The sequence below is a fragment of the Pezoporus occidentalis genome, unplaced genomic scaffold, assembly GCF_034315485.1.
Source record: "Pezoporus occidentalis ecotype Australia unplaced genomic scaffold, CSIRO_AGI_Poc_V1 ctg87, whole genome shotgun sequence".
NCBI lineage: Eukaryota > Metazoa > Chordata > Aves > Psittaciformes > Psittacidae > Pezoporus > Pezoporus occidentalis.
The window spans coordinates 1,598,514-1,618,423 of record NW_026916231.1 but is presented as its reverse complement, the minus strand read 5'-3'; positions in this window follow the sequence as shown (position 1 = coordinate 1,618,423).

Here is a 19,910-nt window from a genome sequence, read left to right as displayed (position 1 = left end):
CTTGACCCTATACAGCTCAAACCCCAATTGCCTTCAATGTGAGCTTGGCATTTCCATGCAATGTTTACAAATGGATCCATGCCAAGATACCTGCATCAAAAAATGTAAGTGGATACCATATTATAAGACAGTATTTTGATAACAAAGTATAAAGGTAAAAGAAAAATGTAACAACTGTCATGACTTTTAATTTTTCGTTTGTTTTGGGGTAAGAAGCAGATATATGGTTTTCTTTAACCAAGTTGCCACAAAAACCTGACTTACAGCAAAAAGGTCAGTGCTACAAAACGGTGTGTTTCCTTTTTCAAGTGTGTTACTTTCACCTGATGTTATCAAATGCTGTACTGAAGGTTGTGTAGCATCCTAGCAAAGTACAGTCATTTATAGATATTTCTTCGTTAGGTGCTTTTCATTGCATGAAGAGTCATCAGCGATCTGCCCCTCACCTGCCTTTGAAGCTGGGTGAATGCTGGCAGCTGCTGAAGTACCCACACAAGGGGGGGTGAAGAAGGCAGTGCTTGTTCCTCTGGTGCTCAGGAAAGCCTGAGAAGATGTGTTGAGACACATAGGAGCCACTCGAAATGTGCCAGCCTCCCTTGTTCTCATCACACGCAGCAAGTACCACAGTAAATGGGGAGTGATGAAGCTCTAAGTGATGCAGCTCTAAACAAAAAACAAACAAAAAAACAAGAAAGAAAGAAAGGAGTAATATTGCTACAAACAGCCGTGTCATCCCCAGAGCACCATTGCAGCTCAGAGAACTGTTGTTCTGGGAATGGCTCAGCTATTAGTACTAAAAATTAAGCAGTCTCACTAGATGCGGCTAACAGTTTTTAAACTGTCAAAGTGTTTCATATACAATATCTCTGCTTCCCAATTCCATTTCCTCATTAACAAAGCCAGAAAAAAATGACTGCAGTAATTAGTTCTCCTTCAGCTTTCTTCTTTTCCCCTAATTACATTGGCTCCCCTCCCTCTGCCTCTATACATCAACAAATTTCACCAGCTTGGGGGGGAAGAGTCACACAAGTCCTGGCTGAAGGATCAGCATCAGAGCAAGAACTGAGTCATTTCTTCTCTTACGCAATAGGAGCATCGGTGATTGAAGCCTGTTCCTCAAACACTGGAACACTGACTGGAGCCTATGTAGTGGTTTGGCATCCCTAAACATTTGAACTGGTTTTGGCTGGGGAAGAGTTAATTTTCTTCATTGTGGTTGGTATGGGGCTGTGTTCTGGATTTGTGATGAAAATAGTGTTGATAGGACAAGGGTGTGTTTGCTATTGCTGAGCAGTTCTTACATAGCTTTTCTGCTTCTCACCCCTACAGTGAGCAAGCTGGAGGTGTACAAGAAGCTAAGAGAGGACACAGCCGGGACAGCTGATCCCAACCGACCATCGGGATATCCCATCCCATATCACATCATGCTCAGCAATAAAACTGAGGGGCTGCTGTTGCTCAGGGAACCACTCAGTGGTGAGAAACTGATTCCTTTTGCATCACTTATTTTTCTTGAGATATTTTTTCCCTCTCTTGTTTTTTCTTTTCTTTTTTCTTTTCTCTTTTCTTTTCTGTTCTTGTTTTTCCTTTTCGTTTTTTTTCCTTTCTTTTCCCCTCCTCTCCTTCCGTTTCGCCTCCTCTCCTTCCCTCTCCTTCCCTTCCCTTTCCTCTCCTTTCCCATTTCCATTTCCTTTTTTCTTTTTTCTTTTTCTTTTCTCTTTCCGTTATTGTTTTCAATTACTAAACTTTTTATCTCAATCCACAAGTTTTCGCACTTTTCCCCTTCCTTCTCCCCTGAATCCCAATAGGTGGACAAGTGAGTAAGTGGCTGTGCAGTGCATTGCTGCCTACTGCAGTTAAACCACACAACCATTCCCACGGCTTTCTCCCCCAGCCACACTCTGATGCTGCTGAGGACAACGGCCCAAGCCATGGCAATGGAAACTGATGCAGAGGTTACATCCACAGCTCAACTGGCTCCTGCCTTCCTGCCCAGCTGCAGCAGCAGGTGTGCATGGGACAGCCACATACTTGCTGGCATATTTTATGCATGCAGACTCCAGGGTTGTTAAGGCTTTTGTTAACACCAAAGTGAAATAAGAATAATGCCCCTTCACCAGCACTGTCCCCAGTCTTACTTTCCTTTCTTCTGCCTCAACCACAAAAATATCTGTTCTTCAGATAGTGCTTTGTCACTCAGTATTTTACAGGGAAAGAAAGAGAGAGGGAAGAAATTGTTATTTACCTTACAATTACAGTAAGCACATGCAAGGTGAAAGGCTGAGCAATAGCAGCAGTACAGCTGCAGCTGCCGCCTGCGCCACAGAGCCCCTGTTCAGCCTGCATTCACACAGCCTAGTGGTTTGACTTCAAAAAAAATCCCATTTAAATAACTATGTATAGGGAAAAATGCCCATTTGCACCTTACAATGCTAGGTGTCATTTGATTCCACCAACTTGAGAGGTTTGCTACATCACATGGACACCTATGCAATGAACCACCCGTATCTCTCACTAACACATACACTTGATGTTCACCTGCAAACCCCCATCTCACCTTTCTGGAATAAATGGATAGCATTAAGATGTAGGGATCCCCCACTAGTGAGATGAGGCCTGGGTGTAGAAGTCTTTGGTGCTATTTCATTATTAGTCTGATTCTTGAGAGGGACAACAAGAGTCTGTCCAAACTGGGTAAATTATCTTAATGAGAGATACACTCAGAACTGGATTTCACACAAACTGCTTTCACTGAGGACAGCCAGGCACTGCATGCTTTGATGGCTGTTTAATTGGTTGAGCCACTTTTCATCTGGTAACTAAATAAGAATAGTTCCACATGACATTAATATTCTCTGAGCATCCTATTAATTTCTTGACTTTTCTGTCTTGCAAGTGCTCAGCCCTCCTCTCTGCTCAATAAACAGATGACTGGAGAGCAGGTAAATTGTCATTGTTTGTGCCAAAAAGCTCAGAGACCCCAGAACTGCTCTCTGGTATCCTTGTCCTCATGTGAGGGCATTTCTTTCCTCTTCAGCATGCACAAGGGTGCATCCAAAAGCAGCCCCACTTCAAGAGCAGATGCAAGACAAGGCTTTTGCTCTGTCCCCAGTCAGCCCTGTTTCAGCCTGTGCCTCCGGTTCTGCCATCTTCCCCTGCCCTTGCTCTTGCCTGCTGGGGCCTCCTGCCCCGGGAAAAGGAAGATGAAAAGAGAGGGATCACAAAGGACATCTTCAGGGAATAACAAGAGCCCTGCGAGCTGAGCCCGCCTTCCTGTCCCGTGCTGGGCAATCACCAGTCATTCACTTCCACTTACAGTCACTGTACGTGTCTTCTGCTGCCCTGCCTCTGGGTATGGTTAGCGAAGTTCTCAGTCTTCAGGCAAAAGATGTGACAGAAAGCATTAGATTTCAATAGAAAAGCCTCTTGATTGAGTTTAATGTGAAACTTTCACTGTGGAACTTTTTCTTCCATGGTTTTTGGAGGAACGGCCATGCAACTGAATGATCTCTTACGACAGAGAATATAATATCCTCACCTTATCATTGGTTTTGGAAATATATTTTAAGAAAGTTACAGATTTGAGCTTAAAAATGCAGATTGTTCAAGAAAAATAGATATTTTCTGTTTATATCTCAGTTTTATTTAAACAGGGTCTTGCAATAATACTGTAGCTTTGAAATGCTAGGTACATCTGAGCTCAACAGTGCAAGATAATTTGATTAAAATCTTTTAATAATATTTAGTTCAGTCAACATCAAGATCTAAATCTAAGATCCCAGTATTATTAGATGCATAAATCTACACCTGTCAGGCTCTAAGCAGCAGCTCAGCATGCAGAATTCTGCACATTCAGGATTTTCTAAGACTTCTCTTAAAATTCTGATATCATAAGGAAGGCAAGTGATTTTAAGAACATGCTAGATTTTGTTCTTCCTTGCAATAGTGAAAATTTAGAGCAACCTGAAGTGAGTTTCATCATCCAGGACTTCCAGAGCAGCTGAGAACAGAACGTACCCAGTTCTATGTGTTACCTTTTCTCATCACTGAATTTTTTTAGCATTTTCATACTTTTTTGTTTTACAAACATGTATTTTTCACCTTTTGTTTACAAAAGGAATTTGAATAACACAATTGTTGAAGCTTCTTTGCCCATTTAGATGCAAGCATCATCACCAATGTTATCTGCACTCCACCAAAATTAACAAGTTTGGTCAAGGACCCAAGAGAAGCAGAAAAATAATTTTGTTTTTCCCCACAAAATGAACAAAAATATTTAAGAACCAGAGAAGATCACTGGGAACTAAAAACCTGGCTTCCTCCTCTGGTGTGAGAACTACAAAGCCCTCCAGCTGTGATTAATGAGAGGTCTGGGCTGGAGCCTGTAGTGATGACAACAGGTTATTGAACAACAAGGGAATGAGCTTATGAAGTAGAAAAGTAACTCGTCTGGTGTATTTCTCAAGTTGCACACACCACACCTAATAACCAGCTAATCTAAGTGAGAATGTTTCAGGAGATACTGTCTTTCTAGTCACAAGAATGCCAGGTATCTTCACAATATATCACCCTCCATATAATTAATAATATAATAATTAATATAATATAATATAATAAATATAAATGATGTTCCTGCATAACAAAGTTCCCTTTTTTACTGCATTTAAGTCAGTTGCTGCAGTTGCATTCTGCTTTGGACAAGTGAGTCACTAAGTTGAATTCTTTTGTCTGCTTGTCTATGTGCTGGGATGAAAAATGGTAGCTCAAAGAGGAGACCAAATCCTGGTTTTGGTAACAGAATTCTGAAATAAGCAAAGACTAGAATGTGAGCTGGGGAGGGGGAGGATTTGTCTTATTTAAATAGCACCCTACTGCGATTTCATTCAACCACATGGACATAGAATTGCCACCCTTCCTCCCCTTTGTTTTGTTTTTCCTCTTCCTAACCTTCAGCCACAGTAACTCCACCTTCTCAATAATGTCTTAATAAAACACAACTCTGTCATTCCAAACGTATTTCACATTGCAAGCAGAGGCTTCTAACTTCAGTGTTCTTGCTAATAAGAGTATGGCATCTGTATAAAACTGGCTGCAAAGCATATTTCCTACTTGTTTTCCTTTTAGTCACAGGTAGCATTTGGAAAAGCTGGATAATCCTAACAAATTTTGATAGTCAAATACCCTTTCTATGTCACTGCTTGAATACTGATCTTTTTAAGCTGTTGTATGCATCCTCTCTATCCATTCTGCACTTAAGCAAAGTCAACAATGCTTCCCAACAACCACACCATAATGAATCCCATTACCCCAATCAAAACCTGACCTTTCTGTAACTGGAAATCTCTGAAGCCTTTCAGAAAGCCAGATTGACATTTAATTTGCTTCATTTTTCAGTAAAATGGTAGACCCACGTCTTGAATCGTTCATGCTCCCTACCCTTTATTTTTAACTCTTTCTGTTCAGCTTCTGCTTCCTTTTCTGCTCTTTAAGTTAAATCATACAAGAATACTCAGATAACGTGACCAGTCAAATAGATCATACTCATATCAGCTTTATTTTAAGAGGGAAAATAGTTGTTTGCATAATGGTACCATGTTGCTTGCTCTCGTCACCTCTCTTTTACATTTGACCACTACCAGGACTCATCATGTGCACCATAGCCACCATCTAACCCCTGTACCAACTGTAACAGCTAATAACAAAATTCACTGCAGTCATCCGTATGGTGTTTGGAGTCAGGTGACAAGAAATGGGTGAATTCCACATTGCTCCCACCAGTGGAAGGCAGGATATGTTAATAAGCACTTGTTCTCACCTACAATGATGAAATCTCCCATGGTTAGATCTGGATTGATGGCACTGCAGTTTTTGCTAAAAAGTTATACTGTGTTTTGCTTCATTCTTTTAACTTTGGTCACTGGCATCTTTCCAATTATTAGTATCTCCCACAACACCATGCCACTCCGCACAGTTTTTTCCTTACCAACATAATTTTCAGCCTGTCATCATCATATATGTCTCTCTGAGCTCACCTACTTCTTCTTCCAATCCAGCTGTGAATTCCGCTAACAGTACTCACAGAAAAAAATATATAGCAGCAGCCTTTGTAATCTCAAATATTTCACAATGTGTACAATAGCTTACAATACATCAGTCCCCTCTGCACTGTGCAGATGCCTAGACTGCTCAACACTTATTTTCCAATCATACTATACCCTTTTTTATCCCCGATTTACTCATTTTCTTTTTCACCTTTGTAACGCTTCACTTCTGGCCTCCTATAGAGGATGTATTATTTATAACTTTTGCAGATATATAAACTTTGGGCAGTTGCTAAACTTGTTTTTCAAAAAAATCAATCTGCAATTGATATCTCCGTTTTTACAGCAAAACTTAGTCACCCAAAAACGGTTTCAAGTCCCCAGCTTCAGAATTACAATAAAAAACCTTATAACATCTGTTTTCTTAAACACTGTAACCTGAAAGACTGCAAGTTTAAAATTATATTGAATTCACTCATACTTCATGTCATGAAAGTACCTTTAAGTATTTCCTGGGTTCCTGTATGCACTCTACAGAGTGGCACCTTTTTTTGTCTGTTTCCTGATGCAGTAAGAGCAGTAAGTGTTCAGATTCTTACTTCCTATGTGGCGTCCCTCAGGGATCGGTGTTGGGACCGGTCTTGTTCAACATCTTTGTCGCTGACATGGACAGTGGGATTGAGTGCTCCCTCAGCAAGTTTGCAGATGACACCAAGCTGTGTGGTTTGGTTGATACCCTGGAGGGAAGCAATGCCATCCAGAGGGACCTCGACACACTTGTGAGGTGGACTGATGCCAACCTCATGGAGTTGAACCATGACAAGTGCAAGGTCCTACACCTGGGTCGGAGCAATCCCAGGCACAGCTACAGGTTGGGCAGAGAAGAGATTCAGAGAAGCCCTGTGGAGAAGGACTTGGGGGTGTTGGTTCATGAGAAAATGAACATGAGCTGGCTTCAGTGTGCGCTTGCAGCCCAGAAAGCCAACCGTATCCTGGGCTGCATCTAAAGGAGCGTGACCAGCAGGTCAAAGGAGGTGATCCTGCCCCTCTACTCTGCTCTCTTGAGACCTCACCTGGAGTATTGTGTGCAGTTCTGGTGTCCTCAACATAAAAAGGACATGGAACTGTTGGAACAAGTCCAGAGAAGGGCCACGAGGATGATCAGGGGACTGGAGCACCTCCTGTATGAAGACAGGCTGAGAAAGTTGGGGCTGTTCAGCCTGGAGAAGAGAAGGCTGCATGGAGACCTCATAGCAGCCTTCCAGTATCTGAAGGGATAGGGGATATCTATAGGGATGCTGGGGAGGGACTCCTCATTAGAGACTGTAGTGACAGGACAAGGGGTAATGGGTTAAAACTTAAACAGGGGAAGTTTAGATTGGATATAAGGAGGAAATTCTTTCCTGGTAGGGTGGTGAGGCACTGGAATGGGTTGCCCAGGGAGGTTGTGAATGCTCCATCCCTGGCGGTGTTCAAGACCAGGTTGGATGAGGCCTTGGGTGATATGGTTTAGCATAAGGTGTCCCTGCCCACGGCAGGGGGGTTGGAACTAGATGATCTTAAGGTCCTTTCCAAACCTAACTATTCTATGATTCTATGATTCTATGAAATAAGTTAATAGATTTACTCTTATTTACACCACTTTAACACAACTCACAAAGCCTGACCTGTGTATGTAGCATCTGAGGAGAATCTACAACACACAAAAAATCAAGAGAGGAGCTGGCTTTCCTCCAAGAGGGAAGCTAAGTGCCAAAAGAACAGGCAATATTACCAGCATTAATGTTTATAGCTTTTCATACTCTCAGCTGTGCCCAGGATTTGCTGTTTGAATTTTGCTGAATTGCTGAAATTTTGAAATTTGATTTGCTGAAATCTGTTTTGACTCCCCAACTTTAGATCTACTTCTTCCCTACTCTCAGTTGCAGTTCTGTCAAAGACACTTAGGGCCACTCAGATTTTCTATTTGATGGTCTAAGAGCAGACCTAAGAACATCTGCTTTTTAAGGGCAACCCCAGAACAGCGGAGACTCCTCAGCCACAGCTCCCCCATCATCCTGCCTCTGGGAGAAGAGGGAGGTTTGCCTGAAATCTGGTGTGCTGATCCTACACCTCACTAACATCACCTCAGGTGAGGGCCACTTTCTGTGCTGCTGGGGCAAAGCAAGGTGCCCAGACACTGGTGAGGGAAATCACCCCAAGCTCTCCTCTGGCAGCACAGGTATTCCATCAGACAGGCCATAGAGGATAGCTGGAAGGAGAAATCACTCACCAAGGCTGGGATCTACAGAGCACAGCTACCTCTCGAACATTCTCACAGACTATGACAGTGTCCATAGCTTTCACCATTCAACTCAGTTCCACATACCAGAGATAACAAAACATACTCTGGGGTACCTGAGCCATGCAGTAGGAACCACTGGTCTAATTACTTTTCATTATGTTTGCTTGAAGATAAAAATTAACAGCTGTGTTTTACTCAAGCAGGCATTAGGAGCAAGGAAGAACTCAGAGTAAGACTAATTAGAAGCCTGACTTGTCCAATACCTCAACAGAAGGGGCTGCCTGTCTCTAAAGCACGGCCACTGCTGGGTATCACACTGAGCCACTAAACTTAGTTAAAATTAATGAGTAAAACCATTAATTCATTTGTTTTAATTAGTTCTTTATCATCATGAAAAAAATACTATTATATTCTTTTTTATTAAAAAACCATGTTCAGAACTTCTGAAAACATGTTACTTCATCCTCACACAGAAGTTCTACTCATAATGTAAAAAAGCAGGCAGAAACTTTCAAAGACTCTGTAATGGCTTGAAAAATGAAACGCTAAAATTATCTGAAGTTTGAATTGGGATAATCTCTGAATTTAAAATTCCTAATTAGGCTATTAGATAACTTAGGACCTATTATCACCTACTGTGCACACAGCATAAAACTGGCTTTCAGCTGGAAAGCAAAACCATCAAATTCAGACAGAAAAAGACTGCCCTGTGAGAGGGGCACAGCCTTCCGCTACAGTGTGGGCAGCAGAGAAGTGTTACCCGTAGTAGTCTATAAATATACTTTTAGTCATGGACATCATGATGGCAAAAAGGCTTGAGAAGTTAAACTAGTCATTCTGCCATCCAGCCATTCCTTTCTCCTGGCCAACCCATCAGGAGTCCTAATTAGACAACTCTGGTTAGCATAAGCCTGTGCAGGAAATGATATAAGATGATCTAATGTTTCATGGCTATGTGACAATACTAACTTTCAGTCATCCAAAATCTGGATTTGAACAGATCTGCAAAGTTCCCTGTACTCCTTAATTCTCTAAGGCACCTACTCCCCCAGTCAGTTTTAACATGGTGCGTACTTTCACCGCCTAAGTTCGAGTTAATTCGTATTATATTCAGTAGAAGTAAACAGGCTCTTCAAGAGGGTGATTTCTGAGGAATAATATTTGATTTACACCAGTTTACAGAAAGCAGCATTCAGGCTTTGAATGCTACATTCAAGGCCTAAGTTACTACTCAGCAAAAGCTCTTACAAAAGGTAGGCTACATTTGGTGACTTGGTACCTTGTGTTGTTAGTCAGTGAAGTCAGTGGGGAAATTCTACATCCATTAAAGGCAATAAAATCCCCCTGAAGTGCAGACAGCCTTTCACTTGGTGAGCTTTGAAACAGTCCATGGTTATCCAGCCCCAAAATTGGAAAACTAGGGTTCAGGACAGGCACAGAAACCACACACCCATTACTACTGCTCATGATTCAACAAAATTGCAGAATTCACCTCTGTAAATATTTTGCCACAGAATAATAGAAAATTCTCACACATAATTCCAAGCCTTTTCATGCTCAAATGGTATAAATCTGAAGTAACTCCACTGGAATTCATGGAGCTCCAGGGCTGTAAAATCTGTATCAGTGATGAGAGACTCCAATTTATTCATTTTTTTGGCATATCAACCAAGTTTTTTTTATGCACCTGACTTGACTGCTGTGTGTAATTTAACCAAGAGAATAACCATTATTTGAATTTGCAGACTAAACAATTGCATATCCTGGGAAATACTTCTAGCAGGTGCACTTTCATCTAAAGCAGATCTAGCTGGGGCATTGGTACTAAGATTGTTGGCAACGGGCTCTTTATCGTGCAACAATCTAGTAAAAGTTATGGCAAAAGAGCAAATCAGTTTTAGAGCAGACAATGTGTAATACACTCTGGGTATGTGTAAACCCAACATATCCAGCTGCATCCAAGGCATTAAAGAGTTATATATACCCACTGGGAGTGTACCACAGTTCTGGCAGAAGTTCAAGAATCTCTGAACTTACATAACCCCCAGAAGACTTGTTTAATAACCCAAGCAGGGAAAAAAAAAAAACAAAAAAGGTTAGCATATCGGTCATTTTTTGTTATTATATAACAAGGCCTTTAAGCAATGACACTGAACTTCTACTGTGAAAGCCCTAAACTACCTTTCAGAGAAAAACTTACAGAAAACCCACGCTGGAACAATCCCAAGAAGGAACTGGTCCAAAAGGCAAAACAGAAAGTTAATGAGTTAAAGAAAAAGAAAACAACATAATAATGGACATAATAAGAAATGTATTTGGGAATGGACATTTGCTCTTCAGCAAATCAGAGACTGTAAAACTGATAGCAGACAGAAAGCAATTAAATACAAGAAAGTGCAATAATTAATTTGTACATCCAATGAGTTAACAAGTACTTTGTTGGTATAAACTGTCCATTCCCAATATGGCAATTGAAACGAATGCATTCTGTGCTGAAAATTCATGCCACTTTCAATATCCTCTTTATATCACAAAAGTTAGTACAGCTGATGTAGCACAGGTTCTGATGTAACTTACTCTGTTTTGGGTTTGTATTTTCCCACAGACTCAAGTGGGTTTAAGAGCAAAATCAGCCTTTGTTGCTAAAGTAGTAAATCCACGTAGTGGATTCACACCTGAGATAGAGACAGGTTAATTTCACAGGATGCATCCACAACTCTACAAAGCCAAGTACTGTTTCACAGCAGATCTCACCAATCTCTTACACAAACATCCTGTGAGTCTTGGGGGCCTGGCAGAGCCCACCTGCAGGGACTCACGTGGATTCAGCTCCTTTAAGTCCAAAGTGTTCACAGCTTCTTTCTTCTGGACACTTTTTAACTTTCTTCCTAGTTCATTCTTTCAGGCTCACCTTACCTATTGCTTTTACTCTCTCAGCTGTTATATCACTTTATCTTTCTAAGGACATTTACCCCAGATTTCCTGTTCCCTGTGTCACATAACAGCACATGCCAGCACCTGCTTTTGACTTTGTAAGAGAAAAATGCTCAAGAAAAATTTATTATGCCGATTGTAACCCATGTCAGGTACCACCTGTTTGTCCCACCTTCCTTGAAGGCCCTCTTGTAATGAACAAGACAATTATCAACACTGAAGTCTGGCATGGCATATGTCTGTGCCATTTGAGTCTTACTAGCCGTTGGTGTTTTACTTGCCTCTGTCAGTAATGACCCATTTTTACATCAGTAGACACATTATTAGCACTGTTAGCAGGACCACAATGACATCCTACAATGATGCATTTAAGATTCCAGCAGCTGTCAGTGATCACCCAAACACCACCAGTGATATTCTTCCTTCTTTCAATTCATTCCAGTATATGCCAGTGTGATATACAATTACCAAGGCCTTACTGGCTGCTTCCATAGCATTTCTAGTAGTTATTGAAAATTTGCATGTTCTAGTATTTATTTTATATGAGACAATGTCATATCAGTTGCATTTGGGGTTATATTTTGATGCTGGGTATACTATTTAACAGGTAATCCGCTAGAAAACATAGGTGGTTTATACAAAGAAAAGAATCATCTAATAACAGCCTCATTGGACTCAGTAAACATGGTTTAATTGAAAATGTCATTAACTAAATCATATTCACACATTGTTCTGAAACATACACATCCTTTTCATACATAAGCTAATGCTGTTTTCTTACACTTCTGTAAAGTGATCTTAAAATGAATGATCTTAAGGCAATCGCTTAACTGGGGACTTGGTCTTAGAACAAAGTGAACACTTTCCATGAAGCCTGTACTTGCCACTCTTTCTCCCCAGCTGAATCCAGCACACTCCTTCTCATCTCAATGGGGTGCTCTTGGAACAAAGTGAACACTTTCCATGAAGTCTGTACGTGCCACTCTTTCTCCCCAGCTGAATCCATCACAGTCCTTCTCATCTCAATGGGGAGGACTGTTTCCATCTCAGTGCATCTGCTGTGAGTGCCATATGCAACCAAGAACAAGGATTTTTTTTTTCTTTACTTGCTAATATTTTCAGTAACACATGACCTTTTCATTTGTTATTTTCCAGACAGACAACACGCCTCCTACCAACCACCGTTCCACTACTATAGCTTGGCTATTGTTCAGTTAGGAGAACTCAGAAATCTTGTACAACACTACAGCCTCCAGCTAATTGTGAGGTCTCCAGCATTCATGCTACTGTCTTACCCAAGTTCCCCAGGTCATGCTTCTCCCAGTGTTGTGGTCAGCAAGTAAGATCAGCCAGACTTCACATACGAGGCAGCTGCGAAGCCAAGTCAACTATCCTGTGTCTAGGGTAGATAGAAAAGATGTGCATGTAGCCTGAGTGTTGAATATTGGACATGGTTAAGCTTTTTACAGATTTTATTTCCAATGTCTTTTCATGTGAATTTCACACCTTTGGCCAATTTCTGCCACTATAGCAGTCTTTTATTTAAATATGTGCTGGACAATAACTCCTTTGCCAGAGTGCCTTTCCAACTGGGAACTATTATCTTTCCCCACTAAACTTCTCACAGGTGTGTAAGTTTAGTCAGGTGCATCCTATACTCAGTGCTATACATCCACCAGCAAACAAAGGAAACCACAAATTTGAAAGTACTTGTACTCAAACAAGGCTGAAGATCCTGTGAGGTTTATAATTTTCTCAGTCCCAGTCAGGCTGCAAAATAGAAGTCATTCACTCAGCTGCATTAGTATTTTTTCCATGCATTTAAATTTGAAGAAATGAACATTTTTCACCAAGCTTTCTTCCCCCTCTCAGTTTTAGCTGGTGGGGCTGGCTCACTTGATGTTTCTCAGAGGTCTCACCCTCTGAAGTCTCAGCACGTGCTTTTTTTTCCTTTGACTCTCTGCTACTCAACCTCCAATATTTCATTCTACCAGGTGCAACAAGCATGCTACTTTATCCATCTTTTGAACATTTGCTTCTAATGTATGGCTGGCTACCTGGTGGTGTGTAGCTGACACTGTCTTTAACATGCCTTGAATCCATCTGTCTGTTGGACCATATGGTTGTAATTTATTTGGCAGCCATGCTCCTAATCGTAAATGGAGCACCCTCGAGTCTCTTCTATTGCAGGAGATGTAGCAGTTCCTCCTTCCAGCATTAGGATTATTGGAAAATTCATTTCTCAAGCTTTGCCTTGCTGTTTTACAACTTCTTTCAGAGCCATCTTCAGCATTCAGCAGTGCTCCCTGGGGATGTCCAGCAATGCAAAGCCTTTGTGCAAACCCTACTGCGAGATGCAATCACTCATAATTTTTCCTGTGACATACAGGCCCAAGTCATAGCCAGTTTCTGTCAGAGAAACATCTGTCCTGTCGGCACCCCTGCAGCTGTGCTGGCTCTCTTGCTGTAAGTTGGAAAGACTCCTGTCATTTGGTGAAACTATCACAAGCTGGGGATAACAAGGGTTCGTTTCACAACCTGCTCCATAATCTAGAAATCCTCTAGTGAGTCTATTACTCTTTATGCGGACTGCTGGTCCTGTAAGTTATACTCTTCCTAACACACATCTCTGCATCTTCTCTTATCTTAGACCATGATGCACCACTGTAATCTTGCCAAGGCTTTGTTTATTCCTGAATTTCCCTGAGGATAAACTCATGCTATCAACCTGATTTGTGCATGTTCAGATTCTATCCAGCTTTTATATAAGTCTATACACTTGTGACAATATACGACTTTCCATCTTAAACTTTCCCTTTCTTCCACTAAATCCACTAAATTGTGCTTGCAATACTGTCTTGCTAAGCTCTCTGTCATCTGTACTTGAGAAGATGGATTAAGCCATGTCTTAAAGACTCAAGCCTTGCATGTTGAAGCTGAAGGAGGTGTACTTTCTGCTGACTGAATGTCCTTTCCCTCCAGATCAGGAGCCAGTTTCTCAATACACAATCTGAAACAGGATCCTGGCAGTGGCTGATCCACAGTGGGTCTTTTAATGCTGCCACGTTGTCAGCCTGAGCATAAAGCAACAGCAACTTTCCCTGGATCATTTTGCTAGTACTTGCACTCACCATCACATACCCCGTGTGAGGTATTCCCCCTCCATAGTAATCTGGCCCACATACAAAACAACCAACATCCCTCTTCTTTTTTTTGGCTCTGTCACTTCAACAGTGCTATCCAAAAAGAGTTTGGGTTTCAGTTTTGGCGTGGGGAAGAAGCCCTCATGGTCTCCCATTGCTTTTTCTTCACCTGTTGCCAATGACAGAGACAGATCCTGACCTCCTACTGCAACCCCTTTGTTCAGCTTAAGCAGTGAACACTTGGTTAGCCCAGGGTTTGATGCATGACTATTATCAGCCTTTCCTGACAACAGACACATCACCAGGTATGCCACAAGCATGCCTTCTGACACGCCACAGGTGACCAGATGGAAAGGATATATCTTTGAAGCATGAATTGCTAACTTCCATTTACTTCCAATCTCTTTTATAGTAATGTAAGGGGAGATAACTGCTCCTACTTCAAAACAAAGTTATCTTAACAGTTACATCTTCCTTACATTCAGATGGAAACTGTGATCTTCAGTCCTGGAAGCTTATCTTTTTCAGTTCACTTAAGCTTCAAGCCCACCCAGAAATGCCAAATCCGTTGCCAGAGTGATAAATGTGAGTAGTGGACAGTCAACAGCTGAGATAAAGAAGTCTATCCTCTAACAGACAAGCTTTACCAGGACATACAAAACTATGCAGAGCAAAGCAGTGATATGTAGCCTCTGTTAATAAAATCTCACCAGTCTGTTGGCCAGATGTCCTGTGAGCCTTGAGAATCTGGAGATGGTCTACAGCAGAGATCATGCAGATTCAACTCCTTTGAGTTCAAAGCATTCACAAGTTCAAAGAATTCACAATTTCTGTGTTCTGGTCACCTTTTATGATTTTCTTCCAGTTCTTTGTGTGAAGCTGGTAATGCCTCTGCTTACTTCAGCAGTCACTTTTCCTCCTCAGCTGTTGCATTCCTTTCTTTATCATTCCAAGGGGGCTCTTTTTGGCTTTTCTTATCTCCTGTTTTGCTTAGGAAGTCTTAGATAATGCAATGGCAACAACTACTATTCTTCATTAGGAGAGGGGGAGGAAGGCTCACCCCCATATATTATGTTAGCTGTTGCTTTTGCCAGCTACAGGCTACTTGGCCTACAGCCTACTGACTTAAAATAAACTACAAACTAATTTAAATTTAGCTTTTTAATTGTTTAAATCTAGTCACACAGATTCATCACTAATAATTCTTTACTGCATCAATACTTCAATAGATATCAATAGCTCTTAAAACTCAAGCAAATTGTGGCTATGAATTCTATTTATCTGTTCTTCTGTTGAAGTATTGAAAGGATTCCTGCTCTACAGATGCAAAATTTTCCCTTACATAAACAGCATTCATGTTCTCTCATATCATGTCATCTGGATATATTATTTCTAGCTAGCATTTCATCCAGTTCATCTAATATAAGTTTTATTGACTTTTCTAAGATCACCCCTCATTTGCTACCATTCTCTTCCTTGTGTGCTTTTAATCAGTGGCAGTTTCAATCTGAGTCATGTGTCAGTGCTGGAAACTTTAAACAGTATCCTTATTAACAGGGTGTCTTTGCAATTCCTGGGTGTTCTCACACAGTCCTGGAGGTTTTTGCCTCTTCCTTTGAAAAATTGTTTCTTGACAATATTCCATCTTTATTTGACACAAGAAAGATCAATGTAATGAACTCTTTGACATCTGCTGAAGGGAGGACCTATACAAAGAAATTATTCAGGTTTTCGGCAGCCTGTTCATCTGTCATAACCATTTGTTTGATTCATCGAAAGCCATCACTTCCTTTATAGATTTGCTGTTCCTAATATATTTTAAGGTTTCCTGATGTTTGTGTTAATGCCTTTGTAAAGTGATTCACCATATCCCATTTAATTATGGAAAAAAAATGAGTCCTTAATTAGTATGTACTCCGGACAACACAAGGAAACAATTCACATATATAAACACATGTTCAAAAACATGGAGAACAAGAACATGACTAGGAACAGGTAGCATGGATTTACCACAGGCAAATTCCACCTAAGAAACAAGATAGCTTTGTATGCTGAAATGATTGGCACTGTGGGCAAGGAGAATACGGTAGGATATGTTGACTTTAGCAAGACCTTTGTCTTCTATAGCCAAGTTGGTGAGATATTGGCTGGATAAGTGAATGATAGACAGAAAATTGTTTGGACTGGCAGGCTTAAAGGGTTGTGATCAGTTATCCAAACAGAATAAAAAGGTAGTTTTCTCTGCAGTGAAGCTAATGACCCCCTACTGATTTACATCTCAAGTGGGAAACCTTCCAATACCTAAAGAGGGCCTACAAAATATCTGGAGAGGGACTTTTTACAAGGGCACACAGTGACAGGACAAGGTGGAATGGCTTTAAGCTGACAGAGGGTATATTAGATCAGATATTAGGAAAAGTTCTTTACTGTGAGGGCAGTAAGGCACTGGTTTGAAAGGGCTTTGAGCAACCTGGTCTAGTAGAAGGTGTCTCTGCCCGTGGGAGGAGGGTTGGAACCAGATGACCTTTAAGGTCCCTTCCAACCCAAACCATTCTGTGATTCTTTGATATCTTCTAAGGACAGTATCCTTGCCTTTGGTGAGGTTCCTAAAAGGGCTTCTTTGCTCTACAAGATTTTCTGGTTTATTTACTGAAGCTGTAAGAACCCAGTGACTGTAAGGTTTCTATCTCTTTATTAAATTTGGTAGAAATCAGTCACTAGATTGAAAAAATAATTGGGAAGACAAGTATTAAGGCATAAGGAACATGTATTCATATGTCTTCGCAAATGTAATTCACACACATGTATATGCCAGTTAATGAGATTCATTTCCTTAAGCAAGCAAAATAAAAATACCTTCACAGAAACACACACACAAAAAGTCTAATGAATAACACCCATCCCCAATAACCCAAAAGGTTATTTTCAACAAAACAATAATTTAGGTTCAATTATTAATATTTCATATGAGCAAACTGCCCACTAGTAGAGGCAGCACACACCTATGCTATAAAACTCCAGGAAACAAGAAGAAGAAAAGCAAGGAAATCACAACCTTTTATTTATGTTATTTGTACTCTTCCAATTATGAAAATCCATTTAAGGGATGATGAGCCCAGCAGGATTACAAAGGGTCTGCATCAGCATTTCCAGATGCTCCAGCCCTCTCCAACAAACACACTCAGCTTCTGCTCTCAATTACTCAATGTTCATTGCAACCACTCCCACCCAGCTCCCCACCTAGCTGGAGAGGACTCCAGGCAGTAATAGCCTCCTCTGCCCCCATGACCTAGGACAATCTGGGATAGGCCATGGCACCACCTGTGCCTGCTATCAAACTCATACTTCTAGCTGTGCCCGCAAGGCAAGCATTAAAAATAGTAACGCTGACAGCTCTAAGTCAAAAATTCATGGGAGGCTCTTTAGGCTTGCTTGGCTGTGTTTTCACTCAGTAATTTCCAGTCTTTTCTGTGCCTGTGCAAATAAGGAGACCATCACACCCAGCCATACCACATGTTCCCCACCACCTGCTTGCTGTCCTGAACTTTTTGTGCTGGTACCTTGGGACCATCCACCTCAGTCGATGGAGGCCGTGGGTAGTGACATCCATATGAACCAGACCTACTGCTGGCATGGGGCTGAAAGGTTAACTTCTGTCTGCAAAATGAAAAAAGATGAAGGTCTTGAAGCATGTTTCAGCAGTAAAACTTAAACTGATGTAACAACTGATACTGGGGAATCACTGCAAATGTGTATTGTGAACGCTGACAGATCCACTTAAACCTAACTTCCACCTTCTTTTTTTGTACCAATATCTATCAATCCAAACCAAAATTTAGTCAGTAAAAAAGGATATTCACAGGTAGATTTACACAGATTATCTAACCATGTGACTTAAAATTGGCTTGGTTAAACTCACATAGGTTTTGAGGCTAGAACAGGAGTAAATTGCTAGTATGATCCTTTCAACTGCCAGAGTAGAAAAATTATATATTCTAAAGAATACTAATCATTTAAAAGAATTCTAAAATTATTCTAAGTGAAAATTATCATCTCTTTGGGAGATGAAAGTTATGGAGGCAAGATTCATTAAAATGCATCATTAGGTACAGGAAATACAAAAGACTGATCATAAAGCAGTACAAACTAAAACCCTGAACTACTGAAGGTATTCCTGAAGGATTATCCCAGAGTCTTAAAAAGGTGATTTGGATTTGATCAAGAGATTTTAAATCAGGGAAGAAAATGAGTAAAAATTAAGCTGCAGTTATGCCAATGGGAGCTCGGTAACTGAAGTGTTGTAAGAACTTTGTTCTACGTTTATAATATAAAATAAAACTTGCATATTGGCATTCAGGATGAAAGCAGTACATATGCAACCTTAACTTATATTTATCTGCTTTTCTGTAATTTCAGAGCACGTAGGGTGGTCTTCCCCCAACCTTCCCTCAATCCATCAGTTCCCTCCTACTCAAGTCAGCACCAAAAGTTCAATTCCATTTTTTTTCCTTTGAGAAGTTTAGGGCAAAAGAGATAATGAAAAGAAGCGGCACTGCTTTTTGTACTTCAGTGCATACCCATGTTGCCATGCTATTACCCTTCTCTTTCTTCTCATGCATTCCCTGTTACCCAGCTTTCTAGCACTTGATGGCCATCTGTGCCATCATGAATGCAGCTCTTAGGACGAGTATACATTCTTGTTTTTTAAGATGCCTACCATATTCTAAGTGCTTATAAAAATATGAATGATTATATTGTACAGCCATACCTGGCTACCTTATCTTAAATCCTTTTCACCTGTGGGCCACAGTGTAAGTCTGAGAAGTTAGCAGGGAGCTTAATAAGTAACAGGATTCATAATTAAAATAGCAATTTCCATTAGTTTCTCAGAAATTAATTTGACCGATTCACAACATAACACTGCCTGTCAGCCAGCTGAAGTAAGTACAGTCATTAGTTCAGCTGTTTACAAGGCTGTAATTTCACTCTATGCTCAGCTGAAAACATGTTTGACCATTAGGCTAAGACAAAGCCTGCTGAAGTTAGTTCAGACAACAGCAGTTCCAGAAGAGGGACTGCAAATAAAGTAGATGTAATTTCCCAGGCTAAATGAAATACTAGAAAGATATTTGGGACTGGCAGGATAAATCCATTTCTTATTCATAGCAGATTACTGCTGATTTTTATCTGCAGTTTTTACCTACTAGAGTAACAATGGTGCAGTTACATAGAGCAAGGTCTCTAGACAGTTTAGCCAATCCTGTAGATTTTTTCACTGGCAATATTACTGCCTATTACATTCTGTGGGTTTAGCAACCACTTTTCTAAAACTTCTGTTTGACCAGTTTGAATTTATTCATTTAATCTTGCAGATTAATTTCTGCAGGACGTCTTTACATAAAGGCTTCTTTTTAAGCAGCTAAACTCAAGTCCGTGTTGTTGTCTGCATCACAGAAGTAAAAATCACTGCGTATCTCTTAGATTCCCCAGTACTTAGCAATACGGGTT